Source organism: Manis pentadactyla, chromosome 3 (genome assembly GCF_030020395.1).
Source record: "Manis pentadactyla isolate mManPen7 chromosome 3, mManPen7.hap1, whole genome shotgun sequence".
Taxonomy (NCBI): domain Eukaryota; kingdom Metazoa; phylum Chordata; class Mammalia; order Pholidota; family Manidae; genus Manis; species Manis pentadactyla.
In genome coordinates, this window is record NC_080021.1 from 166813591 (window position 1) to 166827096 (window position 13506).

At 37.2% G+C, this 13506-nt stretch overlaps 1 long non-coding RNA gene across 2 annotated transcripts; it reads right to left on the bottom strand.

Annotated features, from left to right (window-relative positions):
• Positions 1 to 1761: 1761 nt before the first annotated feature.
• On the bottom strand, positions 1762 to 9355 carry LOC118932860 (uncharacterized). 2 transcript variants are annotated; one of them, XR_008996804.1, is made up of 3 exons: positions 5884 to 9355; positions 4891 to 5044; positions 1762 to 2296 (listed from the first exon to the last, which is right to left on the bottom strand). It is a non-coding gene; the product is annotated as an uncharacterized LOC118932860 (long non-coding RNA). The 2 variants fall into 2 exon arrangements; XR_005032924.2 differs by having other exon boundaries at positions 4891 to 5055.
• Between the last annotated feature and the right edge of the window lie 4151 nt (positions 9356 to 13506).

Genomic DNA, 13506 nt, shown 5'->3' on the forward strand with positions numbered 1-13506 from the left:
GCTGTGGCTCCTGGTGTCATTCTGGGGCAGAGGCCACAGTCCCTCTCACTCGTGGCTGCGAAGGTGGAGCCCAGGGCCAAGGTGCAGACACACGTATGCTGCCAACTCGCTAGTGTCGGCTATTTCGATTTTAAAATTCGGAGATTGTTCATGTTAATTATACACACGACCCTAAAGCAACCAGGAGAAACTGAGATTGGGTAGTCAGTCTGGCAAATGAAACATTAAAAAGGCCAAAATTAGAGGTCTTACCCCAAATTCCTACTTCATGGCTCAACTAAGAAATGAGACTCAAGTGCATTCTGAGCAATAGGAAGTTAAATAAATTACCCAGAACCCTTGAGGAAGTCATAATGATTTAAAATCACAAACTGACTTGAAATAGTTTGGAATAATTATTTACAATCTAATAGGTGGGGAAGGGACAACACAGGTAGGAAATAGAAAGTAAAAACAACAAAAATAAACAGGAAAAATAAGAAAACAGCTTATGTTTTTTAATATATGTGTATATATAGAACATAGATAACACTTTTTTCTTGATGGTTCACTTTCCACACAAAAGCTTAATGAAAAAAGAAGTGTTTCCTATCTTTCCCCTCTGTGTCTATACCTCCCAGCACTTAAAATACTGCCTGGAACATAGTAGGTTCTCAGTAAATAATTACTAAATCAATCAACCAATGAATAATTATAGCCAGATTATAAAAAGGGTATGGCACGTGATACAGGTAACAGGATCAAAACCAGCTTGCATGGCAGCAATGGATTACATGTAGCACCAAGTGGGAAGGGGACATGATAGCATCTTTGGCAAATATTAAACACTCCCCTTTGGCTCCTGTGGTGGTTTCCCTTTCACTCCGACATTAGCATATTTATGAGATTTCTCTAATATTTGTTCACAGGTTGACTGCCCTACTAGACCTCAATACCTGTTCTTCTGCTACTTAGTACAGAGTCTGACACATAGTGTTCAATAAATATTCCATGAATGAAGAAATAAACAATAGGAATCTGGCTTAGCAAACATGACTCCAGATACATTGCTAATTGAAATGTCAAGAATCCCTTTAGGGTTTAGATGGAAAAGAATTATAGGGTGATATCCTTCTCAAGGTTTCTCAGACCCCTCGGACCACTTCGGTTTATTGTATTACTCTTCAAACATTCTGGGAAAGGACTCTCTTCTTCCGCTGTAGTTCCACTAATGACCACATGATGGCGCTGACACTGCACCATAAATACTGAAGCAGCTGAGCATTGTGGATTCCCTATGCTCTTCCAGGTGCTTCCCTTTCTCCGCTTCCTGCTCCCACTTTTTGGCTGTTTCCCCTCAGGACGTCCTTTCTATCCAGTCATGCTTGATAGACATAATACTTGCCAAGAAGCTGTCAGATCAGGACTGGTTACTGCCCACCTGAAGCTGGTATGTTCTTTGTTCTCAGACAGGCCTAATTTTATATATTCCTCCCATCTGAAAAAAGACATCTAAAAACATATTGAATGCTGTTTAAAGCTGTACATTCTTAGTTGAGGTATAGGTCTCTTTATTTTGCACTTGATTGGCCTCTGCAAGTGACCTATTCCTTCCTAAACAAAATAGCCAACAGAGCAAATTATGTCCTGATATGTTATTAGAATTCTCCCAGTTAAGGAGATTGAGATGTAAGGCTTTGCCAACATATACAGAAGAAGTAGACTCTTGCAGGGAATAAGGCATCCATATATCTTCAAAGTACATTGGAAAACAGAACAAAAATGAATTACTTGAAAATCACCTACTTGCTAAGGATTAAAAGTGAGTTCAGAAAGCTGGTAATAGGGTTTCAAAATAGAAAAGGGATAAAGATTTTATTAAGTTAAACTAGGATTTTCTTTATTTTTCAGTTGAGGCAAATATTAATCATGGTGAAATGCTTCAAGATTTGTATTTGTTTATAAACAATTTTGCTGAGATGTAATTTTCATTTAATGAAATGCATCCATTTAAATAGTCTGAGTTTTGACAAATGTGTATATACTAATGTAAATACCACCACAGCCAAGATATAGAATTTTCCAATGCCTGAGATAGTACCTTAAGCCCTTCTCTCCTCAGCCCCTCTCCTCACTGATCGGATTTTTATGACCTAAGAATACTTCTATCTGACCTTGACCCTTATATAAATGGACTTATACAGTATAAATGCCCTTTTAGTATCTAGCTTCTTTTGCTGCTTTTATTTGGATGGCGATCCATGCTGTAGTGTGTGTACATAGTTTATTCCTTTTTATTGCTGAATAGTATTCAACTCTGTGAAAGAAACACAATATTTAATTCATTCCCACTTGGATATTCAATTTGTTTCCAGTTTGGGCTATAACCAAAGCTGACATGCATATCCTTAAATTAGGCTATTCATTTTATTTATGTCCATATTATTGTGGATATATGCTTTCACTGCTTTTGGGAAAATACCTAGGAATGAAATTGCTGGCTCTTAAGGTAGGTGTTACACATAAGTGTCATATATATGGTTACAAGAAACTGCCAGTTTCCTAAAGTGGTTGCATTAGTTTCCTAGGACTGCCTTAACAAAGCACTACAAACTGGGTGGATTAAAACAGCAGAGCTGTATTCTCTCAGAGTTTAGGAGTCCAGAACTTCTGAAATCAGGTAGTGTGATACCAAGATGTGGTCATGGCCAATCTCCCTCTAAAGGCTCCAGGGAAGAATCCTTCCTTTCCTTCCTTGCCTCTTCCATCTTCTAGTGGTTGGTGGCAATTCTTGGTGTTCTTTGGCTTGGGGCAACATTAACTCCAATCTCTGCATGTCTTCCCGTGGGCTTCTTCCCTGTATGCCTCTTGTGTCTCTGTGTTTCAGTTTCCCTACTCTTGTAAGGACAAAAAACATTGGATTTAGGACTCATCCTAGTCCACTATTATCTCATTTTAACTTGATTATTCCCGCAAATACCCTATTTCTAAATCAAATCCCATTTGAGATTCCAAGTAGACATGAATTTGGGGGGACACTATTTGACCTAGTTGGACAATTTTACACCTCCTTCCAATATATAAGGGAGTTCCAGTTGCTCTGCATCCTTGCCAATCCTGGGTATTGTCAGTTTTTAAAGTTTTAGCCACTCTAATACATATGGCATCTCATTCTGGTTTTAATTTGCGATCCTTTGATGACCATTAATGCTGAGCATCTTGTTACATACTTATTGGTCATTTAGGACTCTTCCTTTATAAAATGTATGTTTAAGATAGTTTCCCATTTAAAAATCATGTTGTCCTTTTTTTTTATTGATTTATAGGAGTTATTTATATAATCTGGATATAAATCATTTGTCAAATATATGTTGCAAATATTTTCTCTTCCTCTGTGGCTTTATTTTTCATTTCCTACAGTGTCTTTTGATGTTTGCAAGTTTAATTCTGATTATGTCCAATATTCAACTTTTATGTATAGTACTTTTATGCCCCCTCTAAGAAATCTACCCAGTCCCAAAGTTGCAAAGATATTATGTTTTCTTCCAAAAGATTTGTAGTTGTAGCTTTTATGTTTAGGTCCATAATCCATCTTGAATTTTTTTCTGCATAAGTATAAGAGCCAATGTTCATTTTCCTCCTCCCAAATTTATCTAGTTGTTCTGGCTGTACTTTTGAGAAAACTGTTCTTTCTCCATTAAACAGCTTTGTCTGAAAATTAAATGACTGTATATATGTGTTGAAAATTAATTGGCAGTACATGTTCTGTTCCAATGATCTATTTGATTATGCTTGCCACATTGTTTTAATTACTATAGTTTCATAGTAAATCTTGAAATCAAGTAGTGTAAGTCTTCCAACTTTGGTCTTTTTTGGGATTAATTTGGCTATTATTTGTATTTACATTATAGGTACATTTCTTTTCTATATAAATTTCCACCAAAAGAAAACCTATTTGGAGTTTATTGGGACTGAACTGAATATAAATAAGTAGGCTTTTTAATAGTTAATTTGTAAAATCTACTGCTTGCTAAGAAAATATCATTCTCTAATCTTCAAAATTTTCCCCAAATCGCCTTGTCTCTGAAAAATATGTATAACAGACTTAAGCCAGATCAGAATTTATTTGAAAATATTGGAAACCATGCAATCCATTTTAATCTACTCTTCCTTGAATAAAATAAAATAACTTCTTAATAATTCAAGTCTGGGAAAGACTTTTTTCTGGCATTAGAAAAAATGTACAAATTTATAATAAGTAAAACCATAACTCCCAAAATGGTTTGGAAGCTTTGTTTAAAAAAAAGACCTTAATTACCACTTAACTGTTAGCTTTTAAAGACTTTTCCATAGATTAGATTTGATAAAAAAGCACAGTATGCCATTATTTTAATTCAGCATATTCAAAATATTGAAAATGAAAAACAAATTTAATTTTATTCACATCTCTCTTATTCCATTATCCACTATCCACTATGATTACGTATTTGCAATAATATGTACAGAATGTTTGAAAAAGAAACCACCAGAAGAAAACACCTGGCATATGTTACTTTTTAAATCTTTTCAGTCTTGGGTTATTCTCAGTCTTGCCTGTGTCTCTTTCCATATGAAATGTTTCAATGTTCAGAGAATGAAAACAAGTCCTAATTATTGTCATAGCCCCACATTTCTCTCAAATATCTTGTTCCATGGCAGGGTAGCATTCTGAAGAAACCAATTCACTGACATGCCTTCCCAGATATTACTATTCACTTTGTCCCAACGCCTCCCCAGTTTTCAGTGAATTAAATATCTGGATTGTAGGATACTGTCTTTTACCTTTCCAAATCTAAAGTGATAAAAAACTCCAAAAGTTAGGGAATACTGTCTACAGCATCACCATGATTCAAAGGGCCCTGCAGCAGTTACCAGCTAGTCTGAGTTAGTCAACATGTTGAAGGCGCCATCTGCTGGGACTGGCAGGAAGCGCAGAGAGACACCTTGCTTCTCCAGTACTAAACCATTTGTGATTCCTGTATTCCTTCCATCACAAGATGGCAATATTTCCTGAAACTAGGATGTACTGGAAAAGACCTATGTTAAAATTTAACATAATAACTAGTACATTTCTTCCCCCAGAGAAATCTATAACTGAGTTTATTATAATTAAATCAACAGCAAGCTTATAAGACTCGATCTGTTTGGGGAATGGCTTAAAGACTATTTATTTTAAAAATTGATGAATGAATTGTGAAAAATCCAGTTACAGTCATTAAGGGTAATATTTATGAAAATGTTTAATGAAACAGTTGTTTATATCATCCTAATATTAATGGGGAAAAAGACAACAAAACATGTATGACATAAGCTCAGAGTAAGACACTGTTGTATCCTGGTTAAGAATGAAGAACTTAGCAGCCACGGGTTTAAGTACTACCTCTGCTCTTTATTTCCCATGTGACATTGGGAATAGTCACTCAGAACCTCCACTTCCTCATCAAAAAATGCTGAAAATCACAAAAATCCATAGGGTTGTGAAAATTAAATAAATGTGAAATCTTTATAATGTCTGTGGTTTACTTATTGATTTATAGGAGTTACATATATAATCTGGATATAAATCATGTCAAATATATATATATATATATATATATTGCAAATATTTTCTCCCAGTCCATGGCTTTCTCACTGGAAGTATCTATGAGTTTACAGGAAAAATCAAATAACTCAGTCCAAAATCAAAAGTTAGCTTATAAGAAATATTTTTAATTGTTCATTAAGGATTTTTGCATTTTCTAATTTTCTAGAGTGAACATATTTTATTTCAATAACCAGGGAAATAAAGTTAAAATCAAAACAAAAGATATTAGTATTAGTGCTTATATGCCAACAGGGGTATTACAAATAACAAAAAGACAATACCTGGTACCAAGTCCTAATGCAGGCTTTAAGAGTGGTGGGCCAGCTATCAGAAAGATGTCTGCTCACAGGCCAATCTTAGCCCTAATTATATTAGCATTGTCTGTAACAGATGCAGTGGCTCCATTCAAACATTTGGGCACCTGGGAACATTAAGACTGACAGGCATTACTGTTAGAACCTTCTATACAGAGTATTGAAAAAGCACAAAATAATTAATACAGAAAAAGTGATGGGTACACTCTTTTTGCAACAAAGGTTTATGTTCTTGAGTTTTGCAAGTACTGAGAATTGCACAAGCCTAGTATTTCCAAACATATGCATACCAGTCGGGGAGGTAGGAATAAGTCTGTTTCTCATGCTGGAAGTTTACAAATATTTTCCTTTAGGATCCCATAAAAACAAATAAGTCTTAGTTATACAAAGATGAAAGGGAAAGTTATAATAAGGAAATTGTTTAAAAGATATGAAAAAGCATTATAATGCTAAACCCCATGCTATGGCAGTTAGGAAGTGCAAAAGGTAACAGTTTTAACAATATGCAATTGTTCACATATACTGTGGTTGTAAAACTCCAAATAACTTAATGGCCTATTAAATTTATATGTAAAGAATGAATATAATCTGCAATTTCATACTCTTAAAACTATTCCTATGAGGGAATTAGTTTCTGGGATTAAGATCATGCCTTAATATTTCCAGCATTTTAGTGCCAAGCAGTAGTTTATGAATATACAGTAAGTACAAATTTGTGACCTTTTATTTAGGTAATAGAAGTAGCACACCTTATTTTCTTTTATTAACTTAAATTGACTCCAAGCACCCATCCCAACAGGCTGTCAGGAAATCCAGCCACAATCTGCATTGTGGCTTTCTCTCTCCTGCTCCAAGGTCAAATACTGCAGCAAAGCTTAGGAGTTGTGCTTGTGTGGGGCACGGGGAGAGAGTGAGCACCCCCACTAGGAACACTGGCAGCTGCTCAGCCGCTGAAATGGCTGCCTCCGCTTCTGTCATTCTTGGGGCCACGTGGACATTTACCCAGCACGGAAACCTCAACGCCAGAAGCCACTGTTTCTTGAAGGCCGCTCTCTGATACCTGGCTGACACAGTCCTCAGGTTAGAAGGAACTGGGTTTGGGCTTCCCATAGCCAGGTTTTACCCCTATTTTGTGCACAGAATAAGATTTTATTCTTCAATCAGAGAAAGATAAAAGAATATAGAAAATTCTTTCCACTCTCAATAAATCCTGAGTATCTATTACCTGAATGATACCTCAAAGTTTCCTTATTAAAGGACAGAGAATACTTAGTAAGTCTTCCCTTTCATATTACTACAATAAAATTCTTACATCTTTTCTACTCCTCTCACCCCAACGCCCACACCTCACTCAGATCAGGCGGGGGTTAACCCGAAGACACCCAAGAGATCACATACACAGAAAAGCAAAGAGGAGCAGAATACTTGTGCTTCTGATCATGATTCATCTCTTGCCACCTCTGCCAGGACAAGTTAAATAATTTGCAGGGTCAACTACAAAATGAAAATGCAAGGTCCCTTTTTCTAAAATTAGTAACAGGTTCAAGAGGTGACAACAGAGCATTAAACCAAGCAGAGGCCTAAGTGCAGGGCCTGTGTGACTGCACACGCCGTAGGCCCCTGAAGCCGGCCCTGACCACTGCTTAGTTCACTTGCCACTTAGTCTGCTTGTTACTGACCAACCCCTAACTCATGTTCCCTTTAGATTCACTCCCTTCTGAATCATCCTATAAACATCCTCCATATAAAATGCTCTTAAAGTAGACATCTGGTTCTGTCACATCCCTACTTAAACCCAGTAATGAAGCTCCTACAGGATAATGTCCAAGTAAGCCATGAACTTCAAGCTGCTCCTCCACCTGGCCTCTAATTACCTGGTCATCTCCGTCTCTTTCCACTTCCCACTTCACATGCTCTGACTCGCCCGAGTGTCAAAATGCAATGCCATTTAGGTATCAGGGTCAGTCTTCAAACAACCAGAGAAAGAAGGTAAGACAATGCTGGGCCAAGCTCTACACAAAGCTTAATTTCCTGTTGATAGTCGTCTGTCCTCTTGGAAGATACAGAGCTAGCTACCAGACATGCCAATCTGTCAGCACAGAAAGCTCAAACACCAGAACATCGAATGATGCTTTAATTATGCTTGAGATTTGTAGAACTATAAATGTCATTATTGCTAATCCTATTTTAGTTCAAATTCTCAAACATCCTAGATTTAGAGAATTCATCATTCTGTATCCTTTATTTGTTTGTTGATGCTTTGAGCAAATCTTTATTGTACACTTGCTGTACATCGGGTACTTGTTAGGTGCTGAGACCAGAAACATGAACAATAAAAAAAAAAAAGATATAACTCCCCCTTCTTAAGGAGTTTAAAGTTAATGAAGACAATTCAGTTAACAAAGTAATTATGATATAATACCTTGTGGCTATCATTTATTAAGCTCCTACCATGAATAATGAATAGACTATAGTATTGGGAATTTCATATTTGTTAATCTTTACAAAACTGGGGTCTTCCTACTCTTATTTGGAAAAAGGGAAAACTGGGACTCAAAAGTATAGATAACAGGCCACAGGCTATAAAGTAGGACTTAAGATTTGTTTGATTATAAAGCAAAGTTTCCACTACGTTCCAATGCTGCATCTCACATATACTGAGAATGGTACTCTAACACCAGTATATACAAAATGAAGTGACCCTATCCTGGGTTATCTAGCAAGCTGGACAGAAAAATTTAAGAACTGATTGGTCTTGTGGACAGCAGTGAAGGCAGAAGAAATAGCATGCTGAAGGAAAAACATATTACCAGGCCCCAAAGCACCATGTGTCTGGAAGGAAAGCACCATGTGTGCAGTTGTGACACATGAAGCCAAAAAGTTAGGCAAGGGTCACATCATGAGGGCTTTGCAGACCATCTTGAAGAGCCCGAGGTTTATTCCATCAGTGAAAAGGGGTCACTGAGAGGATTTATATGGGAAATGACACATCAGGTCTGAATTTTAGAAAGACATTTGGTTACCAATTTGGAGAACAGAGTAAAGAAGAAAGAGACCACGAACAGAAAGATCACTCAGAAGGTCACTGCAGATCAGGCAAAAAAGTGAAGTTAAACTGAGCAAAGTCAGTGGGAAGGAGAATAAAACAAGGGAGCCCATTTTAAAAGATACATAGTAAGAAGAGAGAACTGGTGTCCAATTACGTCAGTATTTTGTGATGTGTCAAAAAGGAATCTAGGTACATTCTAAGGGTTTCTAACAAATATTTGAGTGAACAGTTCTTGAATTCAACTACTCACTCAGATCTGCAATTCCAAGTGAGAGGACCTTTGAAATTTTATTTTTTGTTATAATTTTCCATTTAAGGAACTGGATCACCTTATTTTCTTTTTTACAATTGAAGCAAACCTTCATTCTCTCTTTTCTGAATCATGTTGTTGTTGTTGTTTTGTTTTTAATGGAAGACCTATTTGAGTTCAATAATAACTTATGGACATGTTTTCCTTTCTTCTCAGTTACTTTCTAAGAAATGAGGTGCTATTCCAGAATAAAATGTCAAACAGCTTCTGTGTGGGGAACACCGTCCACGGCTGCAGCCCTCTTCCCCATGCAGCATCTCCACGAGCATGTTCAGCCCGATCTCCTTTGAGACAGCTGGGAAGAGTTATATTCCCTATTCTAAAATAAAGTGAGGTTCTGCCATAGATAGAACACAGGTCACAGGTTTTCTGAAAACATGTTCGTTGGTCTCTAAGACTCCTTCTTCTCCCAGACAGATCTGAATTTTATTAACCAGTCACAAAGTAACTCACCAGCACATTGTAATTAAGCATGATCATTTATTTTATTTTATTTTTTAAAAAAGAACCCAGCAACTTTCAGGATCTGGGGAAGCTAAGGCTCAAGCCAGTTTCTATTAAATAAGGATTCATCTGGTCACTTTAATTTCCTGCTCACCCTCCTGAGACATTATGTGTGATTGGATTCAGGCAGTTTGCACAATGCAGTAGATCAGCTAATTGCTCCTCTGCTTACTATAAGCACAAATGGCTACATTGGTTGGAAAGCCAACCCAGGGAATAGGCTATGAAATTGGTACTGAACTTGGGCAGCAGCCTGGCTGATCAGGAGACTGAATGAAAAGCTAAAACACAAAGCACAGCTTGTTTGGTTTGCTCTGGTTTTTTTTAACAGTAATTTCTAGTGGCGGAGACAGATGTTTCTTGAAGTAGCAAGAGATTTGCAAAGCAGAATGTTATAGCACTTACTGTAATTGCTTTATTAATATTGTATGTGTTTATGGCTTCCATCTTTTGGCTTGTGACACCTCTTATTTTAAATGACTTGGGTTTCCTGATGACTGGCAGTTAATCTTTACTTCAGAGATCGTCTGAATCACATATCCAGCTTTTCTCCTGCATAGTGAATTATTTCATCTGAAGCCACATTTTTGTTTGCTTTTATTACACTTAGAAGCCCTCAGGGGGCACTGGAACACCATCAGAGACAGCAGGCCTATATGCAAAGGAACCACTAATTTGCTGGGGAATAAACACCCAGTCACATGCCCATCCCTGCAAAAGAAATGATTATTTCCCTGGCCAAGTCTCAGGCCTGAATGTCAGCTACAGTATCATGAGAAGGACCTAAGAAACTGTAATTCAGGATCTTGAAAAGACCAAATCTACTTGGGGGAATTAAGTTTGCAATAGGCATAGCTAAAATAACCTCTTTTTAGGTGCTTGGTTTACTTTGCTTGAAAAAGTCGAGACAGTATTTTAATTCTCATTTGATGTCTTACTAAGAGGGAAGAAAGAATTCATAAGGAAATAGACCAGCAAATGAAATTAAATTTGGAGTTGGTATTTTCTGAGAAGGTCTGTTGGTGTACCAGGGGTACTGTGTGTCCTTCCTTCCCTTCCCAGGCCCATGAGAGGTGGCTCTGAGTTGTTCCTGGATATTCCTGCAGGGTCTTGCTCTCCAGTGCGCCTGCTCCTCCTCAGGCTTTCATGGGGGAGGAAAGGGGCTTCTTTTGTGGAGTTTTCATCTCTGTGTCACGTTGATATCATTACTGTTGTGATTCGCTTCAGGACTGCCTTTAACGATATCCTGTGGGGTAAGTGCAGACTCCAGTCAGGCAAAGGCCATAGGGGTGTGTGGGAAAAGCAGCAAAGCCTAGGGAAAGGTTCTGATGACCAAGTCATTTCTGAGACCTGCTGGGACTTCCTTCTGAAACCAGCCAGCAGCAGAGGGCCAAGTAGCCATTATTCAGCACTCCACACCATGCATGACAGTCAAATTCTTTTGTGAAAATACAACTGGAGGCCTCCGTATTTGGTGAAAAAGGAGCATCTTTCTTTAATTCATGTCTCTAGGAGAAGGCCTACTCATTATTTAATTTTAATCCAGCCTGTCACATTTTTTCCATGCCAAGAAATAGCCCTGAGATAATCCATAATACATGGCACTGGACAAAACCTTCACTGGAGGTTTTAGAGGAAATGCTGTTGAGAGGTACAATGTAGCAGCCAGCAAAGTCACCTCTCCAGGCATGTGGCTGAAGGCATATTAAATGAGTCAATATAGAGTGTTTACATACAGGCAGAAATTATTTGATGGAGACAACCTTTCTGTACTTCAGTCTCCATTTGCGCCCATGACCTTTCTTCAGTAACGCGTGTGAAATGGCCTTTAGAACAATCATAGACAAAGAAACAGGACTGCATATATATTTCCCAGATGCTCCATTACTGTTGCCTTTAGTTTGCAGATATTAAGAAACGTAGCCAATTAAAAAAAATTTCCGGGTCAAAAAATATTAAGTGATAAAAAATTATTGGGACCTGCATTCAATGATGACATTATCAACCTCTGTTTTTTTCTTCAATAATCAGCATTCCCCTCCCTCAAATTGCATCTAATCCCTCTCCTTAAAAAAGACTGAAATGCTACTTTGCTAATACGAATTAAAAATATAAATAGCTATAGAAGTTACATTTCATGTACTTAAGCTAATAACATCTTGCAGGTAAACAAAGATTATTTATAAAGACCAGGTTAATATATAATATTATTAAAATACTACCATTTCCTCAAGCTGTTCAACTGCACAACCAATCTGACACATTAACATACTGCATAGTAAAAAGGCTGTACTTGCTACATTCTCCCCAGATTTTGTTTCATTTAAAATATTGTGTACAAAAAAAAAGTCATATTCAAGAGATTGCTTATCCACAACATCTCTGAAGTGCTTTGACAGCTATGAGACTTTTTTTTAAGTAACTGAGCCATGTATATACATGCATTTGTTCCCCCTTAATGCTTTTTTATTTTTTATTTTTTTGCTATCACTTACCAGCATTTAATTTCACTTTTCCTTATGATTAGTTCTTACACTGTGCATTTTTTGTGTGTGGAAACCAACTTTCCAATTGGATACTGCTGACTGGTATCTACCATATCTTACCTGTGTCTTACATCTGACACCTTGCTGGCCCTCAGCTAAATTTTTTCTATAGACAAAAAAAAATGAAAGAAAGGCAGGCAGGTGGGCAGGGAGGGAGGGAGGGAAGGGAAGGGAAGGAGAAGGAGGAAAGAAGGAAGGAGAGAAAGAAAGAAACTCATGGGTATTTTCCCTCCGATTTCTCATTTTCTTCAATTCCAAGATGTGCAATTCTCAAGAATATTATGTTCCCTGGGCTGATCAGTATTCTATTTCAATAAAACCACAGGACATAGCTGTTGGGCACAGAAACTAAATGTCATGAATTCAGTGCCCTGCTACTTGGCAGGAAACTCTGGCTGCATGCTTTTTATTTAATGTTTTTTTCACCTTCAGTGTCTTATTGTGCTTTTTTCCACAGAAGTTAGACAGTAATAACAGTACATTTACACACTGCAGTTAATGATTGTAATAGTATAAGGTAAGAGGATAAATACTTATTAACACAAAAAAAGTACAGTATAACTCTACAATGAATAGAAAAAATTATTTCAGCAGTTAATGAAAACATGGATACATTTGACAGAATTATTTAGAGGAAGAAAATTGCTTGCATGCCTCCTGGGGGAAAATTAACTGGGTGTGTATGTGTTTAATCCTTTCAAGACTGTAAAGTATAATTGTTATAAACTGCCACCCTCCTTGCCTCCTACCCAAGTCTGAGTAGGCACCCCCCAGTTCTATCTTACCTTTTGGTGACTAATTTGAGTTTCTCTTCCCAAGATGCACCACAATGTCTGCAGGAAAGGAGGCTAATAATGCCTTCCTAGGAAATTCTAGATTCTGTTCCCTGGGGTTAATTGTTGATCAAATAATGGACAATCACAGGTAGCCATTTGAATGAAGATGGGGGGTGGGGAGTGCTATGGATAGAACAAGGGAAAAAAGGATACTTTCAGAAAACATTCCATAGATTATCTAAATTCATTTTTCATCATTAATTAACACTTTTATGTCTTTTGATACTGCTCTGTATATTAACTTGCTGGCCTAGCCTAATGAGATAAAAGATAAATACGTATGACTGGGCTTCCCATGACCATCTTGTTTCTTGCTAATCTAGCCATTGACAAAGAGCTTTCTCT